Genomic DNA, 23,323 nt, shown 5'->3' on the forward strand with positions numbered 1-23,323 from the left:
TAAAGCCATCGAAGCAACATTGTCCTGTGTCATTTGAGGCTGTTCTGTGCTTTTATCACAGAAAGCCTGAGTTGAACCAAATTAATGTGGGCCCTTTAAAGCCCTGGTCCCACTTGTCTTATCCTGACTTCCTCTTAGGCTCAATCAGAACAGATTTGGACAGGAAGAGCCCCTCCTCTTTTTTTTTTTTTTTTGCGGTACGCGGGCCTCTCACTGTTGTGGCCTCTCCCGTTGCGGAGCACAGGCTCCGGACGTGCACGCTCAGCGGCCATGGCTCACGGGCCCAGCCACTCCGCGGCACGTGGGATCTTCCCGGGCCGGGGCACGAACCCGTGTCCCCTGCATCGGCAGGCGGACTCTCAAGCACTGCACCACCAGGGAAGCCCCCCGCCCCCGTCCTCTTAATCACTGCTCCCAGTGAGCAACACCTCTGCCCTGAGGCCAGCTGTTAGTGGCAGGAGGGGCTTACTGAGATTAGCAGCCATGCTTGTCCACATCACGTCCATACCCCTCATGACATTCACCCTCTGCCTCTGGATCATCCTAATGTGAGGTGGGTCCTGAAACACTCCTGCCAGCCGCATCCCAGGTCAATAACGTTGGGTCTCAGGTGGGGCTGCGTCTTCCCCAGGACCAACCTCCCACGCCCACTGCGGCTAAGCAGCCCCCGGAGAACTATCCATGGTGACCTTGTCCTCCTTCTGCAGGACCTGAGGACCACACTGGAACTCAGTCACATTCACATGTGCAGCCAGCCCATCCCTCAGGTGTGGTCAAATGAAGAAATAAAGGACATCCCAGAAGCCCAAGGTTCAGGTAATTCTGGAAGCACACCACAGAGGCAAAAGGCTGATAAACTTTACTGTTTAAAACTTATCAGTCAGAGGGGCTTCCCTGGTGGCACAGTGGTTAAGAATCTGCCTGCCCATGCAGGAGACACAGGATCGAGTCCTGGTCCAGGAAGATCCCACATGCCACAGAGCAATAAGCCCGCAACTACTGAAGTCCGTGCGCCTAAAGCCCGTGCTCCACAACAAGAGAAACCACCACAATGAGAAGCCTGCGCACCGCAACAAAGAGTAGCTCCCACTCTGCAACTAGAGAAGAGCCTGCACGCAGCAATGAAGACCCAGTGCATCCAAAAATAAATAAAAATTAAACAAAAATTTAATAATAAAACTTATCAGACTGATAAGAACCTGCAGTACAAACAAACAAAAAAAACAACTAATACTAAACTTTCTTTGGGATATTTGTATGGAAATATGTTAATATAAATATTTCAGACATTACATGAAATTTCTAAAATCTTATATGTACTGGTATAATGTTATAAGTCATAATTCTAGTTATTACTTTAAAATGTGTATCTCAGAAATAAAAAAGAAAAAAACTTATCAGTTGGATATGTAAACAAACAAAAAAGGCAAACAAAATGAAACATCAACAAAACTTAAAAAACAATTTGTCATATCCATATTAATATCCTTAATATATAAAGAGAGCTTAAAATCAAGAAAATGATAAACACACAAAGAAAAAAATGGGTTACAAGCAGTCCATGAAAGAATAAATACAAATGGCATAAATACATGAAAAATCCTCAACCTCGGGAGAAATCAATAAAATCAACCTATTAAACTGGAAAAGATTTTTATATCATAGTGCAGTGTTGGTAAAAATGTGGAAGAAGCAAGCATGCTCATACACTGATGGTAAGTTGACTAATGTCTATCCAAACTTTGATATGCAGGCATTTTGAGCCAGAGATCTATCCCACAGAATGTTCACATTATATACCCAAACATACATGCTCAAAGACACCCAGTATCAACAAGAGTGTGGAGAAACAAGCACATTCATCTATGGCTAGTGGGAATGCAAATTAGTGTCATATTTATGAAGAGAAATTTAGCAATATGCACCAGTAATACCTTAAAGTTTAACATATCCTTTGACCCAGACATTCTACTTACAGAAATTCACCCTTTGGAGATCATAATACGCCTAAAGATTTAGTTACAAAGATGCTCATATGCTGTTTTTAATGGACAGGTAGAGGGGGGCGGGCAAAGTATAAATATGTAAAATGCCAAGACAGGGTAAATAGCAGCTATAGAAATAGAGTGGAATTCTAGGAAGTGATTCCAAATTATGCCACGGTCTTCTGGTTAAAAAAACGGTAGATTGAAAACATGTGTTGATCTCCTTTTCCTTCTAAGGCTCCACTAAAATGACAGTAAAGGAATTTTTTAAATTATATAAACTTACAACATTGAAAAGAACAGAAAAGAGGCAATTAGCCCGTTACAGGACGACAGCAAATGGCCAAGAGGCATAACTGAGATAGCAAGACAAATGCTCAGAGAAAGATGCGGACAAGAAGGGTGTGATCTGCTCTGTAAACTCCAGAGGGTGAGAGAAGCAAGGATGCCAGTCGTGGGGAAGGGTGGGGAGTGAGGCTGAAAATGGGGACTAACTGGAAGTAAGAAAACAGAAGACTGACACTTACACACACTCTCTCTCATTCACTCCCTCTCTCCCACGCACAGGCACCTTGCAGGTAGGAGACTGCAGGTCCCCTCCTCAGATTAACTGAATGACAAATGGGCCACCCCGACTAGTAACCAGTTCCCTAAGGGTCACTCAGAAAAGCTCCCCAGCTGCTAGCCACTAAGCCAGAAGGGGCAAAAGCACAGATGCCGAATGAAGGGCCACTGGGTGCTGTAGGTCCCTGAGCAGAGGAGAGGAAGGGATTCAGAGCCCAGCGTAGGGTCTGACCTCCAGGCCCCTCTGAGTCCCAGGTAAAGCCAGACTAGCAGCGCTGCCAGAGGCATGTGCTCTCCCAACCCACACATCTGCGTGGACAGTCCCTTCTGCCCTCAGCCTCCCCACTTCCCTTGAGCTCTGCCAGGGAGTTGGGAATGGAGAATTTGTTTCCAAAGAAGTCAAATGTGCGTCACTAGCCATCCTTTTCCTGCAAAAGTCAAGAGATGGTCTAAACCAGGTGTGACATCTTTGAAAGAAGAGGCCCAGTGAGGTACGGGGTGAGGTGTAGTGTAGGGGCTGAGCCCAAGGAAGCTTTGCTCACTCTGAATTTTCCTGGGATTTCTACACAGAGAGAACAACAGCTCAGAAAACAGGCAATCCGTGACTGGATTCTCTCAGACGGTCAAGGTGAAGCTCACAGCAGAGCCCCCTTACCTCCTTGGGCTGCAGGTGATTCTGAAAAGGGAGCGAAACCTCATGTGGTGGGGGCGGGGGGCAGGAGCATCCCTCCTCAGCCTGGTAGGCAGGTGACAGTCCCAACCCCCCACCGGGTGGGACAGTCCTGTCTAAAGGCAAGGAGACAGCTCTTGCTCCTTTTCTAGGCCTCCCTCTCCATCCCTGAGAACTTGACCTCTGTAAATGTGCTCAAAGGGCTCTCACTTTACTTAGGGCCTGAGGAAGCCCCTTCCACTGGTTTTTAAAGACAGTCAATATTTACCTTCCTGTCACAGTGTCTACTTTCTAACAATTCCAGAAGGCTGTGTTCTGGCCTTTAAGATCCAGGTCATGCTGGAAAAATACTTCCAGTTGGGTAAGAAGGGGACCTTCCATGGAGCACCTGGCTCAGTGATGCCATGGAGCACTTGGCACATCTTTGTGCCAACCTGAGAGCAAAGGACAGGAAACTGGTCTGCTTTTATGGATCTGGACCTCTGTCGTGTTTCCAACAAAGATATACACATAGAAAGAGAGCATCCCTGATGTTCCAGGGACTGTTGGAAGGCAAATGAACCAATCCTGGCCTCCAAGGAGATCCTAGTACGAGATGGGCTTAGAGGTTCACATAAAAGTCAGGTGTGCGAGGGCTTCCCTGGTGGCGCAGTGGTTGAGAATCTGCCTGCTAATGCAGGGGACACGAGTTCGAGCCCTGGTCTGGGAAGATCCCACATGCCGCAGAGCAACTGGGCCCGTGAGCCACAACTACTGAGCCTGTGCGTCTGGAGCCTGTGCTCCGCAACAAGAGAGGCCACGACAGTGAGAGTCCCGCGCACCGCGATGAAGAGTGGCCCCCGCTTGCCACAACTAGAGAAAGCCCTTGCACAGAAACGAAGACCTTGCACAGAAACGAAGACCCAACACAGCCAAAAAAAAAAAAAAAAAAGTCAGGTGTGCGAGCGGCAAAATGAACCGAGCTTTCACAGCCCAGCACAGAAGCGCGCACTCATCGCTTAGGGGCTTGTTCCTTAATAGTAATCAATTGTTCGTTGGCTGGTGTTAACTCAGATGGGTCCTGACTCAAATCATTAGCAAAGGAAAATGTGTCAATTTTCACAAGCTTATTTCACGTCTTGCTTTTTATCATCCTTGGGGTCCTTATAAACTGGGGAGCGAGGTTCAGGCAATATTTTGGGGTGCTCATGACTGCAGTCAAGGTTTAAGGTCTTACTTACGTGAGTAAGTTATCATCCTCCTCCTGAGAAGTGCATGGGGCGCCCGAGGGGATGTTTTCCGAAGGTCCTGTAACGTGGTTCTGTCAGGCACCCAACTCCTTCCCTGATGCTGCTCACTTGGCCTGACACAAACCTGCAGCAGCCACGTCAGAGCCAGCAGCCTCCCTCCACCCTGTGGAGCTAGATAAAGGTTCTTCTCGCCCGAGAACGGACCTGAGTCCCTGGGCAAGGATGCAGGGTCCCCACCACTGTTAAGTAAAAGTACACCCCCATTCCAACTGGCACAGGGGATGGAAAAAAATCACAAGATCCAAAGGGGGCCCTGCTACTGACTTTAGCCTCCATGGGAGGAAAATATAGGAGCCTCCAAGGGCCACATGGGCCCCTCCAGTGCTTACTTAACGTGAGGAGGAAATTGCCCCACAGACACCCACCAACGGATGCAGAGACACGGAGGCCAAGGGCAGTGACGAATCCCAACGGCCACATCCGACCACCTCCTGGCCATAAGGAAATGGAATATTTCAAGGATACAGCGAAGATATTTTTTCTTTGGGGTTGGTAGTCCTAGATGGGCTTTCAGCTGGGACCACTAAAAAGACAAACAAAACAAAACAACTATACAGGCACATGTAGCTCAAAGAGATGTGTGTGTGTGCGTGTCTGTGTGTGCGTGCGCTCAAAGGGGTGTATACACACACAGACATATGAACGTGTGTGTGATACACAAGCCAAGAAGCCCCGAAGGCATAAATGTGGAAATCTAAAAATAAAACGAAGAAAACTTCGGAAAAGCAAGTGGAACCCAACGATTTGAAGGTGGTTGAGTCATGGGGGGTTACAGCAAGCCTCAGACAGACAGCCCAGAAGACCTGCCGGCAGCAACCACTAACACACTCATTCCTTCCAGAACAGTGATCTCAGCAACTTCCACCATTACTACCCCCTTTCAACTTTTAAAGCAACTCAAGTCCCAACTCTAATATTCTCAACAACTGTATTATCTAATGATATTATACAGGCCCATCTCATGCATCAAATCTCATTTCAAAAAAGAATTGCTTGGATGGGCCAATTCATGGTGATGTCTTGACTTGGTTAGAAAAAACGTCTCTTTGGGAAAGAATCCTGTGCAGCAAATCCTCTGTCTAGGCCCAAGCATTTAGAGTGGTCACTCTCTGTGCTAAAAATCGCTGGCTCTGTGCTGGCAGCAGGACAGACCTGAGACAGGCCAGTGAAGAAGGTCATGGCTCTGATAATGGCCTCAACTCCCTCACAGGAAAAGAGATTAAACCCTGAGACCCCACCCAGATAAGGGCCACCACATACCACAGGCCCAGCAGCACCGGAACCAAAAAGGTAAAATGGGAGGGTGGGAGTGCTCCCTCTGATATCTCAAAGCTGTGAGTGGTCCATCCGGCTGTGGTAGCTGCACGGCATCAAGACACCCCATGTGTGCCTGAGTGACACATCGTGGGGGACAGGAATGGGCACTGGGGTTCCAGCCTGATAGAAGTCTGTGAGATGCTTCCACCTCTGGAGTCCTAACATCCATAATGATGTGAATCTGACATGTTAGTGTCGGGACTGACCTTGCTGGATTGTTATTAGGCTACATGGCTCACAGGCCATGGAAATGACTACAACTGCTGTGCCTTCTGCATAGCCAAACCAACCATTTATGGGATCAGTTGGGAGGATTAAAAGCAGAGAGGACAGGATTGGGCAGGGTGGGGAGGGGGGGCACCGGGATTCAGAACTCTTGGCTCACCTGGAAGTGGGAGCCTAGAGCCCAGAAGCCCTGCTCCCAAGTGCTGGGGCCAGCACCAAGTAGATACTCCTTGATTCTACCAGGAGCTCGAGGTAGGGCAGCCCCCTGCTCACAAGTCACAGGCATGGGGAGCAACAATGATAACAGCCAACAACTCAATAGCATTTACAGTATACCAGGCACTCCTAGGTGCTTTACAGGTACTGACTCAATTCTCACCACAGCTCTACTGTGTACATATTATTTTGCCCATTTTACAGATGAGGAAACTGAGGCACTAAGAGTTTAAGCAAGCAGATTTGAACCCAGGAAATGTGACTCCAGAGCCTGTGCTCACCAGGGATAGCCAGGGTCTGTGTTTCCACACAGTTCTGGATTAAACATTCAACACGAGTGTGCATGGGGAATGACATTTATCGAATGCCAGCGAGCGTGAGCGCAATCTTGAGGCACTTTCACGTGCTTGAACTCTGGGATTCTCTCTCCTCCACTCTCCTCCCCAACTTCCCTGCAAGCCTGGTTACCACCTGATCCAACTCCAACTCAACCATCACTTCCTCAAGGAAACTCTGGCTCCCTATCCACTAGGTTATTCGTTGACAAGACTCCCTCTACTAAATCTTTTATCGCTGTCCATGGCTCCACATTATTTGGTTGTCTGTTTACTTAACAAAGGCTTCTCTCCCTGGCTAGACTCTAAGCCAATGCTGTCCAGTAGAACTTTCTGCAATAGTGGAAATATTTAATATTTGTGCTGTCCAATGTGGTAGCCATAGCCATGTGTGGCTGTTGAGCACTTGAAATCTTGTTGAGGGCTGAGATCCCTGCTTCCTGGACCAGCATCATCATCACCACCTGGCAGCTAAGAAGAAGTGCAGACACTTTGCTGCACAGCAGAAACTAACACAACATTGTAAGGCAACTATACTCCAATAAAACTTAATAAAAAATTTTTTCCACTCCCCCCGCTGGCCCGAAAAAAGAAGTACAGTCTCAGGCCCCACCCCAGACCTCCTGAATCAGAATCTGCCCTTTAACAAGATCCCCAGGTGATTGATGTGCATGTGAAAGTTTGAGAGGCCCTGCTCTAGAGTATTAGAGGGAGAGCAAGGAGTTGCATTTAAACCAGCCGGCTTCCATTTTTTTTGATCAAAGGCATCTGACTCACTGTTATGGGTGAGTGGCAGTCCCCTCAACAATAACCAAATGACCAAAAGCAGCAAGAGCCACAGATCAGAGAGCTGGCCTCTACTGAGCACCATGGGGAAAGAAGCGTCACCGTATGGCACCGATACAGGAAAGAGGGAAGAAACTGGGGAGTGCGGGGCAGGGGAACCAGTCCTCTGACAAGACCGGGATTCTGTAAGGCAACGAGAAAAACAGATCTGGACCACAGGGATGTGAATAGAGGGTGCAGCCATGCACACACGTGTGCGCACATGCACATGCACAGAGGTGTGGAATTCAAAATGGTGCCGAAGGGGTATCAGTCTTTGAGCTACTACCAGAAGCTCAGTGTCCTAAGTTAAATGCATCTATTCATTAAAATGGAATTTACAAAGAAATTAGCAAGCTCTACCATTAACCTTTGAAAAGCAGCTGTCTTGCTTCTGAGAATCATGGGCTGGAAACTGGAGCAAAGGTAGATCCACAACGGTGCTACCTTGCCTCCTCCCTCCCTATGCTCCATTCCCGCCAAGCAGGACTTCAGATGGCTTTCCCTGAATCCAGCCTGCAGTGTTGCACACAGACTTTGGTGGTGATCAGCCACGTTGCTGGAATGGGACCTACAAGATGCCCTTCCACACCATAACACGCTTGTACTGAACACCATTCACACGTAGGAAACTCCTAGGAGCATCTGTTTTTTTTGTGGTGATGATTCAACATAGTATTTGTTTTTATTTTTATTTGTTCACAGCTGGTCTATGCCCAACGGCTGTCTGGATAACCCTCCAGCTATTCCTAACCCCTCTTGCCCACCTCTACTCCCAAGGCTGGAAAAGCTTACTAATCCCTTCACAGCCTCCCTTGCAGCTTGGGGCAACCACATCTTACTCCCAGAACTGAGAAGACAAGAAGCCAAAACACTAAGGAGGGCAAAGCAGAGAAACTGAAAAAACTCCTGTCCTTGACGTCATCGTTGAACTGCCAGATCAACACCAGACAACCACCGTGTTCACCCCAACTTCTCGTTTTATGAGAGGATGTGTTACTCAGACCACGATTCATTTGCTTTTCTGTTACTCACAGCCAAAAGCATGCCTGTGGTCTTTTCCTATCCCCAACTCCTCTCCCCCCACATATGCTTCACCTCTTTGCCCACTTACTATTTCCATCTAGTTTTTGCACCAGCCTCCAGACTGCTCCATTTTCCCTTATTCTTTTCCTATTCACACCCTCCACTCCCAGTCCATAATATAACAGGCTCAGATGACCAACCCCCATTTCTGAAAGGTCAAGTCTGAATGTCCAGTCGTTGGTCCTCATGCAGCAACCTCTTCTGATCTCTGGCAACTTTAGCCTAGCTACAAATTTTACCCAAACCTGAAAGAACAATGAGCAAATTCCATTATTATGTTTCTTTACTTCTTGGATTACTGTTATGAGCTAATAAAAGTACGTAAGGATATTTCTCAAGTGCATTTACATTGAACAAATCTTGAATTTCATAACAGGTGTGCAGACTCAGCCAGCTCATCCAGGCTGACACACCAACTAAGACAGAGCAGATGTGTAAACAGAAACACAATGTATGAACTAGCCCAGTGCTCCTCCTAATACAGACTGATGTAATCTGGACGCTACTTGGCTGGGCCCCACAGCCTCCCTCCAGCACTTATTTGGATATGTGATTAGGAAAAATATATTTTAATTTTGATTAAGCTTAAGATTTCCATCTTTCAGTTTACCACTTAATACACATTCAAACCGACATGTTTTCTGCAAATATGGACATGCCTCAGCCTCCTTCAGGTGGCGAAGTGCTGAAAGGCAGGAACCGGGTCCAAATGGCACCGCGTCCTTCCACGCTGCACCCACCCGGGGCCAGGTCTGATCCCATCCCCCAAAACAACAGCAACCAAGTCAAAATTAGAAATTATATGGCAGTTGCCAGTCACAACCAGACAGCCATTTCTTACCTGTACATGCTACAGAAATGAGTCACATTTTCAGGGCTCCCTCATCTCAAGAATGATTCACAATTTTTTGTGACTCAGACACACCACCCCATTCCTGCTCTAGTTCATAAGGAGTGTGGAGTGAAAGCTGCAAGGGATGGACAAGTACCCCAAGAGTAACCTGGGTGGGGGGCAGGCAGGCAGACCAGAGAGGGATGGGGGTTCACCAGGACCATCACACAAGGTTGAGCATATTCTCCAACTGCAATGCTTGATTTGCCCAAACAGGAATCTTGCTGCCACGTTCAGATGTATTCATCGGCACGCAGACTGATCTATTTGTTCTTTTACAGCTGGTATTTTCCCCCTTCCTTAGCTTTGTTTCTTCTTCACACACCACTCAAAAAGCTTCAGAAGGGTCACCTTTCCCCAGCCATGAACATGAGCAAGAAAGAAAACTCTCTTATCAGATCACATTAAGTTAACATTCTGAAGATTCTTCTGAAATGATCAATTTCTTTCTGGAACTTTCTCTGACGAGTACATCACTCCGTCATAACATAGCCAGCTGACTGGTGTTTAAAGCAGAATCTTTATGCACTAAGCACTTCCCTATGGGTGCTGGGAAATTGCTCAGAACCGATCACCCCAAGGCCCCTGCGGGTTCTAAGGTGCTGAGGGCCCATGAGCGGTGGCTGGCTCCCAAGCAGTACCCGGCTTGTGTGCAGGAGTGAGCCCAGCCCGGTGGCTTCCCATCACATCCTTCCAGATTTGGCTACGGGACTTTCATGACCCCAAATCATTTACCAGCAGAGCAGGGGGTGGAAAGAACAAGAGGCTTTATAGATAGAAAGCTCTGGGTATGAACCCAGCTTTGTGTGACCCCAGGCATCTTACTTAACTTCTCCAAGCCTCATTTTCTCATCTGTAAGTTAACACCTGCCCTGCAGGGCTGTTTTAAGAAACACAAAGAGTGCGGGAAGTTTCTGGCCCAGAGGGGATGCTCAACACTCCTCGATTACCAATAATTTTCCTCCTTATCACCATAGCGAGGATACTCCAGAGACACACTCACTCACCTATGTGATGCAGAATCACTTAAGTGCAGGTACTGCCTGGTCTGTGTGTGTAGCCAGTCAGGGTTTTCATTCTCTGGTAGGTCTGTGGGTCTGCCTTAGATTCTAAGGCCCCAGGGATGGGAGCGGAGTGAGGGCAGGGCAAGGTCTGGATAACGTAGCAGAAGGCACGTTCCCTTTGGAGATGAGGTGCCTGTTATTTTTCTGGGAGATGTGGTTTACTATCACAGTTCAGTGGGTTAGCCAGCTATCTGAACGATGCAGAGGCCCCAGATCTAACCCTGACTCGGCCGCTTCTTCCAAAGCCAGGGAGCCCATACCCCTTCCACAGCCAGCTGTTTGATGAAGAAAATGATCACCAGTCACAAAAAGCAAGTTACCACAACCTACTGGCACTACCAGAAGCAAATTAAAAATCTGTTCCTCAATCCGTCTTGGACATAATGGGGATAGGAGTTTCAACTTTATTTGTAGGAAGGGATGGCATTGAAGTGTTCAATATCAATTCATATGCCAACACCCCTCTTTCCTGCAACCCCAGGCTTTCGTAATTATTAGTGGAGACATCTGCTCAGCCAAATGAAATGTGCAATCTCCTGTACATATAATTAGTGAAGTCATTTTAATTAATTAAACAAATTAATTACTTGCAAGGAGAGTGCAACCATATCCCAGGAACTGCATCCAACTCATTTATTCTGCACGTGTCTAGCGGGCTCCTACTGAGGGCAGAGCCCCGCACTCATGCTCTGAGAAGATGAAGATGCTCCTGGCATCTTCACCATCAGTAGAGATGGAACCCAGTATGTAGTCGCCGATGACCATCCATTCTGCTTAGGGTGACCAATTCATTCTGGTTTTACTGGGATTGTCTTGGAGTCAAAGTTCAGGTCGGAAGAACCCCGCTGATCCCAAACAAACCAGGTCATCCTGCTTCTACTTGACCTGAGTCTAAGTTCATCACTGGACACTTACCACTGGAAAGGCGATGGCTAATATTGGGCATCCTGCAACAAGGCCCCCTGCCATAGCAGACACTGCTAATCGATTAACGAGCTCCTACTTGCTCCCAGACTGAGCCAGCTCCAAAGCCATCTCACCTTTGCTCCAGGCAGCCACTATTAATCACCCTGAATAGGAGGGTCAGAAAATTAATTTTCCATCTATGCCCTAGAATCATAGAAGCTCTAGGCTAGCAAAGACTTTGAAGTCTAGTAGTCACTCATCCAGAACTTAAATCCCCTCTAGAGTATCCTCCACAAGTAAGCAGTCAGCCTCTCCTTATATACTTCTAATGATGGGGAACTCACTACCTCTTAAAGCAACTCTTCCTATCTTCAATAGTTCTGGCTGTCAAACTCCTTCCTTAAATTACTAAAGTGTCTCTCTTATCAGTCTCTTTTTGGGGACCACATTATGGTGCTTCAAAATAATGAAACACAGTTACTAAATTCCTCCCAAGTCTTCCCTTTTCCAGGCCCAGTTTCCTTATATGTTACTCACATGACTTGGTTTAAAGTTGGAGTGCTGTCCCAGTCTTACAACAACCCATCTAAGCCCCTCTTGGGGGGTGGTACCCAAGGATGCCCCCCATGCCAGTTACCTTGCTCCTGGCAGATCCTCTACTCTGCTATAGCGTCTGGCAGCTCCACCAGGCACTGGCTCATACCAACACCCTGACGCCGTTTCTGAACATGCTACTGTTGAGCCACAGCTCCATCCATCTGCCACAGGACTTCCCGGGAGCTTAGCAGCCCCGCGACAGGAGAAACCCCATGAGATGGTAAGAAAATATCATATAAATTACCGACTGCCAATTTCCCTGTTACAAACAACTTGCTCTAAAGGTTTGCTTAAAAGTAATTGTTCAGAACCTTGACAGCGTGTAGCCACAGAAACCATATTTTAAATGATGGTTAGACTCCCAGGCCAGCCCACAAAAGCCTTCTGAACTCACAATGTACCTGCAGCATAAAACTGACAGTGCTATTTTAACTACACGCAGCCACCATTTATATTATGGTTTCCACGGTAACACACTGCGCTCCATTTCAGAGAACCAGACACAAAGTAAACCTGGTGCTGCATTTACTCTAGGTTGTCCCTGTGGGTGGCGGGGTGGATGGGGGTGTTGACCTCAGGGGAGAAATGACCCTAGTCACTGGCCCCCCCAGCTCTGTTCAGACCCACAGGTCCTTTAAAGTGTGTGGTCCTAAAGGTCCAACGGCCTACACACATGAAGGCCTGTCAGGACCAGGTGAGCTGTGAGGCTGCTGCCTGGAGGCCGTCGGGAAGGAGGCCAGTGATCATGGTTATGGGGTTTGGCTGTGTTCATGGTGCTGGTGCTTTTCAACCATCTCCTGCAGACACAAGAACGGGGATGGTTCTCAAAATCAGAAATTTCAAACTAGCAAAGTCACTAATTATCGTGTCCCTCTCTAAGTCCTTAAGAGGGATAGTTACAAGTTGGTGTTTACGGCGATTGGAGGGGAGGGAGGAGAAGATGCATTGACACCGAATGGACAGCAGTGGGGATGCCGAGCAGAGCTTCTGAGTCTCAGTTCTTCCTTGTGGAAGTTCCACGTCCTTCCTTCTTTCCGCCTTGACCAACCAGGCCACCTTCCCTCCCCGCCCCCGGCAACCCCGAGAGCTGCTTCTCTTCTGAGGAGACTATGGAGCAATCAGGAAGGTAGTGGCCATGTCTCCGGGGCATCTGCTGAAACAGGAGCAGCTGCACCCACCTGGAGGAGGGCAGGTGTTTGCATGGACAGAGCTGGGCCTGGACCTGGAGATCCCGCCACCCACTGGTGCCCTGGACTTGTTAACTACGGAGGCCAACCTCCTCCAGCCTCAGCTTCCTCATCTCTACGCTGAGCACAGTGTCTTCCTCGCAGGACTGTCACGACTAATAAATGAAAGGCAATAATAATAACAACTGAACTATTTGGTAATAGGTCTTACCAGCACCGCTCTATATGCACTTGGATGAACTCATTTAAACTGTACGAGAACCCTGTTATTTCACAAAGGAGGAAACCGAGGCCCAGAGAGGGTGGGTTATTTGCCCCAAATTGGGCAGCTAATAAGCAGCAGGACCAGGATAATAAATAAAAAGCTGCTTTGAAACTCTGTCATGTTACCTAAACGGTGGTCATACTTATCATTAATGACTGGAATAGGGCCCTGCCTGAATGCTCAAGTCTGGATTTTCTACCACAGGGGACCTGAGTGCGTCCTGCCCTGAGCTCCCAAGGCTCAGCTGGTGTCTCCTCCAGCCCCAACTATGGACCTCACCCTGGCAGCCTCTCAGTAGTGCACGCTGTTCACTAAACATTATAGCCCCCGTGCTGGTTCAAAGGCCTCCCCCTCACCTGACCACCCTGTTTAAAACCGCGAAATGCACATTACCTCCCTCCCTCCCTCTCACCTTCCTTATCTCATTTTTTCCCATAGCACTTATCACCTACTAACCTACTACATATCGTATTTATTTATTGCCGGTCTCCCCAATGAGACCATAGGTTCCAGGAGGGCAAGGAATTTGATCTCTTTTGTTCCACGCTTTACCCCCAGCACTCAGAACAGTGCTAGACACGTGAGCAGGCACTCGGTAAGTATCTGCTGAATGAATGACAAATTCATCTTTATTGACATGGCAAAAATGTCCATAACATCTTGTTAAGCAAAAGAGAGCAGGCCCCTAAATTTTATATAAAACGATCCCACTGGGGCTTCCCTGGTGGCGCAGTGGTTGAGAGTCCGCCTGCCGGTGCAGGGGACACGGGTTCGTGCCCCGGTCCGGGAGGATCCCACATGCCACGGAGCGGCTAGGCCCGTGAGCCATGGCCGCTGAGCCTGCGCCTCCGGAGCCTGTGCTCCACAATGGGAGAGGCCACAACAGTGAGAGGCCCGCGTACTGCAAACAAAACAAAACAAAACAAAAACGATCCCACCTCTGTAAATATATCATGTGTGTGTCTGAGCACATGTGTGAAGACACAGAAAAAAAATCTAGAAAGATACACATGAAAATGTTCATTGTGACTGTTTCTAAGGAGTAGGAGTAAAAACAGTTTTAACTTCCTTCCAAATGTTTTACAAAGACCATGCATTATTCCTATACGTTTCTAAACCTATTTATAGTTGAAAACGAACACACTTGTGCACGCTTGTGGGCAGACACACAGCAGAAGCATGCAACTAGTTATTAGCGACTGAAGCAGGAGGTCAGGACTGGTGGCAGCATAGAGCACCCACCTCCCAGATGGTGGGCCACACAGCATCCCCACTCATCCATCAGCAACGCCGAAAGAAACCACAGGATTAGGTCTACAGGGCTTGGCACTCAGCAGCCCCTCCTTCAGAACTGCTCCTAGATCCAACCCCACTTTCCTGCTTCTCTGGAGCAGTCTCAGAATTGTTTAATCCTGTGATTATTTGTAAATTACACCTGAAGGTTCCAGAACATGTAAAGCAAATCTAAGACATCAAGTGAGGTATTTTACAACAAAAAAACTCACTTTGCAGTTTAAAAAAAAAAAAAAAAAGCCTCATTCTCTCATGCCTGTGTTAAAGAGGAAGTCGGGAGGGCTGAATTCCACCCAAGACCCTGGGCCTGGCTCGGGCATAGCCTCCGACATGTTCTGCATACAGGGGCTCACAGGGCACCCACCCACGGACTCACACGTTCTCTCCGTCACACACAAATCACCGAGGCACTGACCACAACGACACGTGCAAAGTGAGAGCCAGCTGTGGGCCCGGCGCAAGGCCAGGTGCTGTGAGGTGGAAGGAAAGGCAACCTAAGATGAGACGTCTGCCTTCAAGGAAGGGCTAACACACGAGAAAGAAGGAAGAAACCAATCACCCTTAATGGAGCAGCACTTATTAACAGAGTAGTAAGAGTTCTGAGAACAAAGCGGTAAGTGCGGGAAAGGAGGCTTCGGGGAAGCGGGCAGGCTGCACCCAGGCCTCGCTGAGAGCCGGGCCGTGGTGCGCCCACAAGAGAGGGGCTGAGGGCTGAGGCTGGACCGAGGCAGGTGGGCCTCAGTGCCCGCCACACGCCCTGCCGCCTCCCGTGCCCTAACTTCCAGGCAGAGCCTGCTGCTCTGAGCGCCACGTGTGTGGAGAGCCGCCCCCAGAGAGGGCGCACGCTCCCCGAGCCAGATGAGCTTTACCTTGAAGTGACAGAAGCTTTCACAGCTCGGATGATTTCAGAAGCCAAGTGGAGCCAGAGTGGAAGAGAAGGCAACACTTGCAACTCTGTCTTGAGCCAGGGACTCTGGTCAACCCACAGTGATTCAGAAAACGGTCTGAAAGGCCTCTAAGAGCAGAGATGCAGGCAAGTCTTATGGCTTAGCTTGAAAGAGCTGGGGTAGAAATAGCAGAGGAGGAAAGACAGAAAGAAAGGAGGAAAAGGGCCAAACCAAGGACCTCAAAAAGGGAAAAGAAATCAAGAGAGCTGGCCAGGGCAGGGAAGGGAGCAAGTGGCATCTAAAGAGACCATCTGTCCTGTTTGCCAAGGACGGAGGAGTGGCCCAGGACTCAGGACTTCCGGGACGAACACCAGGACAGCCCCAGGCAAACCGGGACGAGTTGGTCAGCCCAGTGGTAGCATGTCACTCGGGGATGCTAAGGGGTGGCTGACCCCTTGGTGCTCTCCCTCCCTCCTTCGTGGACCTGTCCCTGCCCACTGGCACCCCTAGGGCAATGGGAAGGATAAGGAGGTCAACATACGGATGTGACCATGTGCCTCTCCTTCTAGCTTGAGTCCTCTCATCTCAACCATGCAAATGTCTGAAAGGGTTCAGGCAGCAGAGAAAATTCTTTACTGTTGTTGTTAAAATAACACCTAGAATCACAGCCACTATCCTTTACTCAACTGTTTCTCAGGCATTGGGCTCACCAGCTGCCCAGCTGGGAGAGGACGTGGTACTCTGCCCTTAGGGAAGTGCCATATCTGTACATGGAAATCAGAAGCAGCAGAGGGGCTGTCACACCCAGCTCCTGAACCCATCCCTGTCCAGTCTCCATCCCCCTCTGCCCTCTCAGAGCTTCATTTCCCATCTGCCTCTCCCCAAGGCAGGTCCTGAGAGGGTAAAATCCACTCACTCAACAAGGACTTACTGAGCATTTACTGTGTAGCAGACACTGTTAGGGACCGTGGAGAATACAAAGAAGTTACGGTTCAGTGGTCGGGGGCAGGGTCGGGTGGCAGGGTGGGGCTGGTGTAGAGAAGGGGAGAATCATTCAATAGCCGACAGGTAGTCACACTGCCCTTAACAGATGCCAAGAACTGTACTGGGGGAATAGAGACAAGTAACCAGACAACTGCAAAACCATTCTAAGTACAATGATGGTGATGTGGGGGCACCTACCCCAGTTACTGAACCAAATACCAACCCACCTCACTTTCGCCTGGAGGTAAGTGCTATGGAGAAGGAAGGGAGGGAGGGAGGAGGGGGAGGGAGGGAGGGGGAGGAAGAAGGAAAAGAAAGGAAAGAAAGAAAAGAAAGGAAGGAAGGAAGGGAGGGAGGGGGAGGGAGGGAGGGAAGGGGAGGGAGGGGGAGGGAGGGAGGGGGGAGGAAGAAGGAAAAGAAAGGAAAGAAAGCAAAGAAAGGAAGGAAGGGAGGGAGGAAGGGAAGGGGGAGGAAGAAAGGAGAGAAAGAAAAGAAAGGAAGGAAGGAGGGGAGAAAAGAAGGAAGGAAAAGAAAGGAAAAAAAGAAGAAAGCAAGGAAGGAAGAAAGGAAGATAGGGCGGGAAGATAGGGCACTGACCTGAAAGAGTGAACCAAATGATTCAGAAGATAAAACCCAAACATAAGACACAATTAGTGTACCACAGGATACAGGGCAAAGGGCTAACCTGGAATACAGACTTTCAGCACAGAGACACAGAGCTGGAGAAAGTCCACAGCTTCCCAGAGGAAGTACAAGTAAAACCTGAGATGAAAAACGGATGAGGGAGAGTTTGCCAGGCAGGGAGAAGACAATAGGCACTTGTGACTTTTCCCAAAAAATGAAAAAGCAAGTGTATAGTCGTTACTCAAAATGTTTCAAAACGGCACACCTACTCACAGGTCTTTGGTTTAAGTACTTGGGGACCTTGCCAATGGTGACTTCCACAAATGGAAGTTACCTTTAAGTGGAAAGACAGGCATCAGATCTAATTTCAGCCGTCCGGGCTAAGGAGGCAGGGGATCGAAACATACTTAATTTTGTAATGCAGATCCATGTGTATGCTCCTACACACACACACACACACACACACACACACACACACACACCCTCAGCCCCTCTCTGTATGTCTATCCTCAAGTGATCCAAACTCCATCTTTCTGTTAGAAGAACTCCATAATTCAGGGAAAGGGAAACTGAATTATTAGGGACCATCTACAAATTAATAACTGGGAATCGACCACATTGTTGGTTTGCTGTAATGATATTCACACAGTATGAAGAGAAAGGCCACGTGTGGTCTGATGGTGCACTGGTTGGTCAATAAGAAGTTAACAACTATTGACTGACTGTCTATTTAATGAAGAGCCCTGAGTTGGTATGGGGGCGGGGGGTTGGTGAGGAGGAGACCGTGCAAGGCATCAGTAGGACGAAGGCAGGATACGGTGAAAACAAATGGAAGACTCATAAGACACTGAGCCTGGTCCTAGCTCCACCACTGACAAGGATCTGGGTGAGCTGATCCCAGGGTGGACTTCACTTCCTCATCCACAAACATGTGCTACCTACATACTTCTCATTTACTGAAGTGAGAAAACGTAAGCCTGAGTGCTGGGAAAAGCAGAAGGCTATGTACAGTGCCTCTATAGTGTCGTGGGATTTGGAGGTGCCTCCCCAGCTTCCCTACCCTACTTTCCCAACTCAGGGGGACTCCCCTGAGTCCCCCAGGCAGTCATTCATCCCATCCCCTCCACACAGTACTGGTTCAGGAAAGCACAGGATCTAAGTCGAGCCAACCAGGGGCAACTAGACTCAATTACAAGCCTTTGGCTGACCCATCAAGGAAGACTTTTCTCCCACTGGATGAGAACAGGAGCCTGGGCTGACATCTTGGGGGCAGAAGGGGAGGTCATGCCTGAGAAAGGAACTAGCAATGAAGGAGAGAAACTGTGTCTGAGGCAACTCATTTGAGCCTTTGATAAAGCCTCACCTGATGCCCAGGATGGGTGCTCCATCACATAAGCCAATGTATTTTCTGTCTTTGCTTAAACCAGTTTGGACTGGCTTTCAGTTAATCTGTCACCTAACTGACATAAAATGAGAGAAAAGATGGCTAATCAGTGTTATAAACCTCTCTAGTCCCTCACCAAATCCATAAACTATCCAGGGATTCGCTTCCTACCTAGTGTCCTCTGTCCTCCTGAGGGGGTGAACACCTTAAGGGGGTCACTCAAGGAACAAAAAGAAGAAAGGCAATCATAAGCAGTTAAGTCTTCAGTGATTACTGGGCCTGCTTTTGTTTGCTTCCTGTCCTCTGAGACCAGTGAGGGTCCTAGTGATGGAAGAGATAGAAGGGGGAAAAAACCCCTCCATGATAAGCTGAAGGATCAGTTTCCATCTCAGCTCTACTTTTGCAGGTTTCTTCCAGATGTTTACTTATTCTCTTTCATGGTAACCACTGAAGAGCCCAGAGGAACAATACGGGTAGCCCATTGATTTATTTTATGTCTTAAAAAATTACACAGGGCCTGCAGTACTGAGCTCATGTTCAGATTAAGTTTGCTGGAAATCTAATTTGGGATGAGTAATTTAATTTGGCTACTACAATTAAAAGTGGCGCAGTATTTGTGTTTTAGAGGAAAACCGTATTAGATCCATCTAATCTTATTAGGTGAACATCACATTTAGATCACATTATATCTGGAACAGACATATACTGGATTGATTTCTTTCATAAATCACTCGGAAGACCAAAAGAGACTACCCTTCTCCCCGCTCCCCGCCCACCCACCTGACACACAGGTCAGAGCAGGTGGTAAATGTAAAAGAGGTCTCGTGGAGAACCCCGCTGCAAAGTCCTGGAATTCATGCACCCAAAACACCACCTACAACAAACTCTTGCATTTTGCAGTGGAGTAAACTGAGGCACTGATGGACAAGAGACTTGCACAGGGTCGCAGTCAGTGAGTGGCAGAGCTGGGACTACAGCTCAGCTCCCTGATCCCTAGTTTGGGTCCCTGCCACTCTACTACATGTGTTTTTAATAAGATCTAACATGAAAAACAGCCAGAGGGCCTCTGAGACTCCACTGCTACTCACTTAGCTAAAACCACGAGTCGTCAGATACCATCTGACGTCTTCCTGCCTCTCCTAAGTATCCTGGGAAGATACAGAAGTAGGTCTCAGTATCTCCATGGGTGACTCAGACCAGCACCCCAAAGCCTTCTTGTCAAGCCCATTTTCTTGATGACTACTTTCAACCCCCTGAATCCCAGATAACTAAAATTCACATTAAGAACATTCAAACCATATGATGGGTCAGAAGAAAAGAATCTGCATTGCTTTTTTTAAATGGTATTAATCTCAGGAGTACTGCTAACTGGGCATATTCAGCGGGTGTGATATTGCACATCAGGGTTCCAAGTATAGAGTTTAATCTAAAAAAATTAGGTTATGAAGCAAAATCGAGGCAAGGAGAAATTAGATAAAAATATTTGTAACGTATGACAAGTTAACACATACTGCATAAAAATCTCTTATCAGTGACTGAAAAAAGATGGAACACTGCAAAATAAAAATGAAAAAGGATGCAAAGAGGCAATTCACATACACACACACAAAGATTACCAATGGCCTCATGAAAAAATGTTCAAACCTATTACTAAGCAAAGCTTTCAAATTCAAACAATGCAATACTGTTCTCAACAAATTGGCCAAAACCAAAACCCAAGTATAATGCCCAGGACAGTGAAGGGTGCTGTGAAATAAGAATCCTCAAACACCACTGACGAGAGTGTAAATTAGTCCACATTTCTGAAGGCCCATCTGGTAAGATGTATCACCAGCCTTAACACTAAGCAAGGATCTTCTCTGAGGAAATGATCAGAGGAATATTCAAAGATTTATGTACAAGGGCAGTTATAGCAGCACAATTCATAGTAACAAAAATCTAGAAAAACCTAACTGTACTATATAGAAAAATGGCAAAATGAATTATGATATTATCAATACAAGGAATAATATGTAAACTTTAAAACTCATGTTTTTGAAAACTTCAAAGACACAGGGAAACGCTCACAAAATGATGCTAAAATTCAACACCCTTAATAGGATAATTCCATTTTGTAAAGAAAATATATATCACGCATTTTATATGCATTATAAATGCAATATATATTTATATATGTATAATATATACTTATATGCATTATAAATGCAAATTTATTGCACTATAAGTGCAATAAATGGTGGCAGATTCAGCTAAATATCCAACAAATATTCACACTCCTTTTCAGAGTGTAGAGTTTTCACTGGAAAGTGGCTGCCCAGCCAGGGACTTCATTTCCCAGCATCCCTTGTATCCCCATGGCACCATGTGACTATTCCCACCAATGGAATACAGGCAGAAGTGATGTGCAGCACCTCCAGGCTAAGGTGGTTAGAGAGTGATGTGCCTTCTCCGTGCTTTCCTCCTCCATCTGCCAACTAGATGCAGAGGACCCCAAAGCCCTAGGGAATGAAAGAGCCATAAGATGGAATGAGCCTGGGCCTCTCAATCACTCACTGGAGGGCTGACCACCAATCTGTACTATGTTGGACAGAGTAAAAAATAAACCTCTACCGTGTGAAGTTATAATTTGGAGTTTTAATTGTTTCTTCAGCAAGTGTTACTCTAACTAATACACACATATAGAAAAATTACTGAAAGGTAAACGACTAAATTTAATCTGATGCACTGTACGACAAAGTATAAGGTAAATTATTTTCAAAAGTGTATTCTTTCTACCACAAACATGTCTTATTTTATAACCAATAAAGATATTAAAAAATAGGGACTTCCCTGACAGTCCAGCAGTTAAGACTCCATGTTTCCACTGCAGGGGGCAAGGGTTCTATCCCTGGTCGGGGAACTAAGATCTGCATGCCGTGAGGTGTGGCCCAAAAAAAAAAAGATATTAAAATAGAAAAGCAGACTTTAGAGGGCAATGCTATATAATGAAAACTCTCAATAAAGTACTGAATAAGGTTACAAAAATTAAAATGTAGAAAATTATAAAGACTCAAAGAAAAAAATCTAGATGTATAACATTTAAAAATCTACTAAAACAATTCCAGACAAATGATTGTTCAAAAATGATCCAAAGTTAAATGAAACAAACAAGGAAATACTGCAATTTATACAATATATGAACTATTAGTAACCTATAATATGTAAAGAGCACTTATGAAACAAGTGAGGGATACATACAATAACTGGGGGAAAGATATAAACACCTAGTCACAAAATAAAAAATACTAACGCACACTTATAAAAAGACTTTCAAGCTCACTAATAACCAAATAAATGCAAATTAAGATAATCTTTATCCTTCTATCAGATTGGCAAACATTTAAAATATTGTGAATATAGTATTAATGTGGCTGAAATTATGATGAAATGGAGGGAGTTCAAAATGGTATCATATTTTCAACAAATAGTTTGGCATGATAGGAAAAAAAAAGCCTTTAAAAAAGACTTTGACCTTCTACATATTTGTCAAAAGAAGTAAACAAGTATGCAGAAGTGCTTCAACGGGGAAAAAAGACGAAACAACTTAGATACCCATCTGTGAAGTACCTGTTAGATAAATAAATCATGGCATGTGTGTGTATATTCACATATTAGAATAATAGACATAATTTTAAATTATGATGAATATCTAAATGTACTAAAGTACAACAGTGCCCACAATATAAAAAAGCAGGATACAAAACAATACAGATAGTATAATTTCTTAATTGCTTAAAAGTATATATGTATAAGAACTTATGTTATAAGTGCATAAGGAAAAGTATAGAAGGATTTTTATCAAAATGTTCTCTCCAAGGGGTGGGACTATGGGTGACTTTCATTTCCTTCTTTATACTTTTCTATATTTTATATGTTTTCAACCAGGAAAATATATAAATTTTACTTCTATGTTTTTTTTTGTTTTTGTTTTTGTTTTTGTTTTGCGGTACACGGGCCTCTTGCTGCTGTAGCCTCTCCCGTTGCGGAGCACAGGCTCCGGACGCGCAGGCTCAGCGGCCATGGCTCACGGGCCCAGCCGCTCCGCGGCATGCGGGATCCTCCCAGACTGGGGCACGAACCTGTGTCCCCTGCATTGGCAGGCAGACTCTCAACCGCTGTGCCACCAGGGAAGCCCAACTTCTATGTTTTATTATGAAAAATAATAATAAACATATACAAAAGTAGCAAGAATATATTACCCATTGCCCAGCTCCTATTATCACACATGGCTGACTTTATTTCATCCATACCACTCTATGCCTCCTACCCCTGGATTATTTTAATGTAAATCCTGGATATGTCATATATACATGAGACATAAGGACTTTTTATAGTTAACATACTCAAACTCTCCACTGTATTATTTTAGAGTAAATATCTGATATTTCATTTGCAAATAAATGCTTTAGCATGTATCTTTAAAACATACCCATAATAACAAATCACACCTAAAAATTAGTAATTTCTTAATATCAAATATCCAGTCAGTGTCCCAATTTCCCCAATTATCTCATAAATGCCTTTTTACAGTTGGTTTATTTAAATCAGGATCCAAACAAGATTTACATTTGCACCTGGTTGGTGTCTTTTGTCTCTTTTAAAGTTTATTATATAATGCCCCGCCATCCTTTTCCAGGCCATTTGATTTACTGAGAAACATATGGGTCATAGGCCCAAGAACTTCCTGAT

General features: G+C 46.2%; 1 protein-coding gene across 9 annotated transcripts in view; it reads right to left on the minus strand.

Annotated features, from left to right (window-relative positions):
• The window catches only part of TRERF1 (transcriptional regulating factor 1), a 204,830-nt gene that overhangs the window by 86,555 nt on the left and 94,952 nt on the right, over nt 1-23,323 (minus strand). Inside the window, exon 1 of one of the 9 annotated variants that reach the window (XM_082637836.1) lies at nt 4,440-4,537. The exons of the other annotated variants lie outside the window; for them this stretch is intronic. The gene's annotated coding sequence lies outside the window, so the exon portion shown is untranslated. Of the gene's footprint in view, nt 1-4,439; nt 4,538-23,323 lie in introns of those variants that run through there. 9 annotated transcript variants of the gene reach the window in all.

This window comes from Mesoplodon mirus (assembly GCF_964341445.2).
Source record: "Mesoplodon mirus genome assembly, chromosome: 12".
Taxonomy (NCBI): domain Eukaryota; kingdom Metazoa; phylum Chordata; class Mammalia; order Artiodactyla; family Ziphiidae; genus Mesoplodon; species Mesoplodon mirus.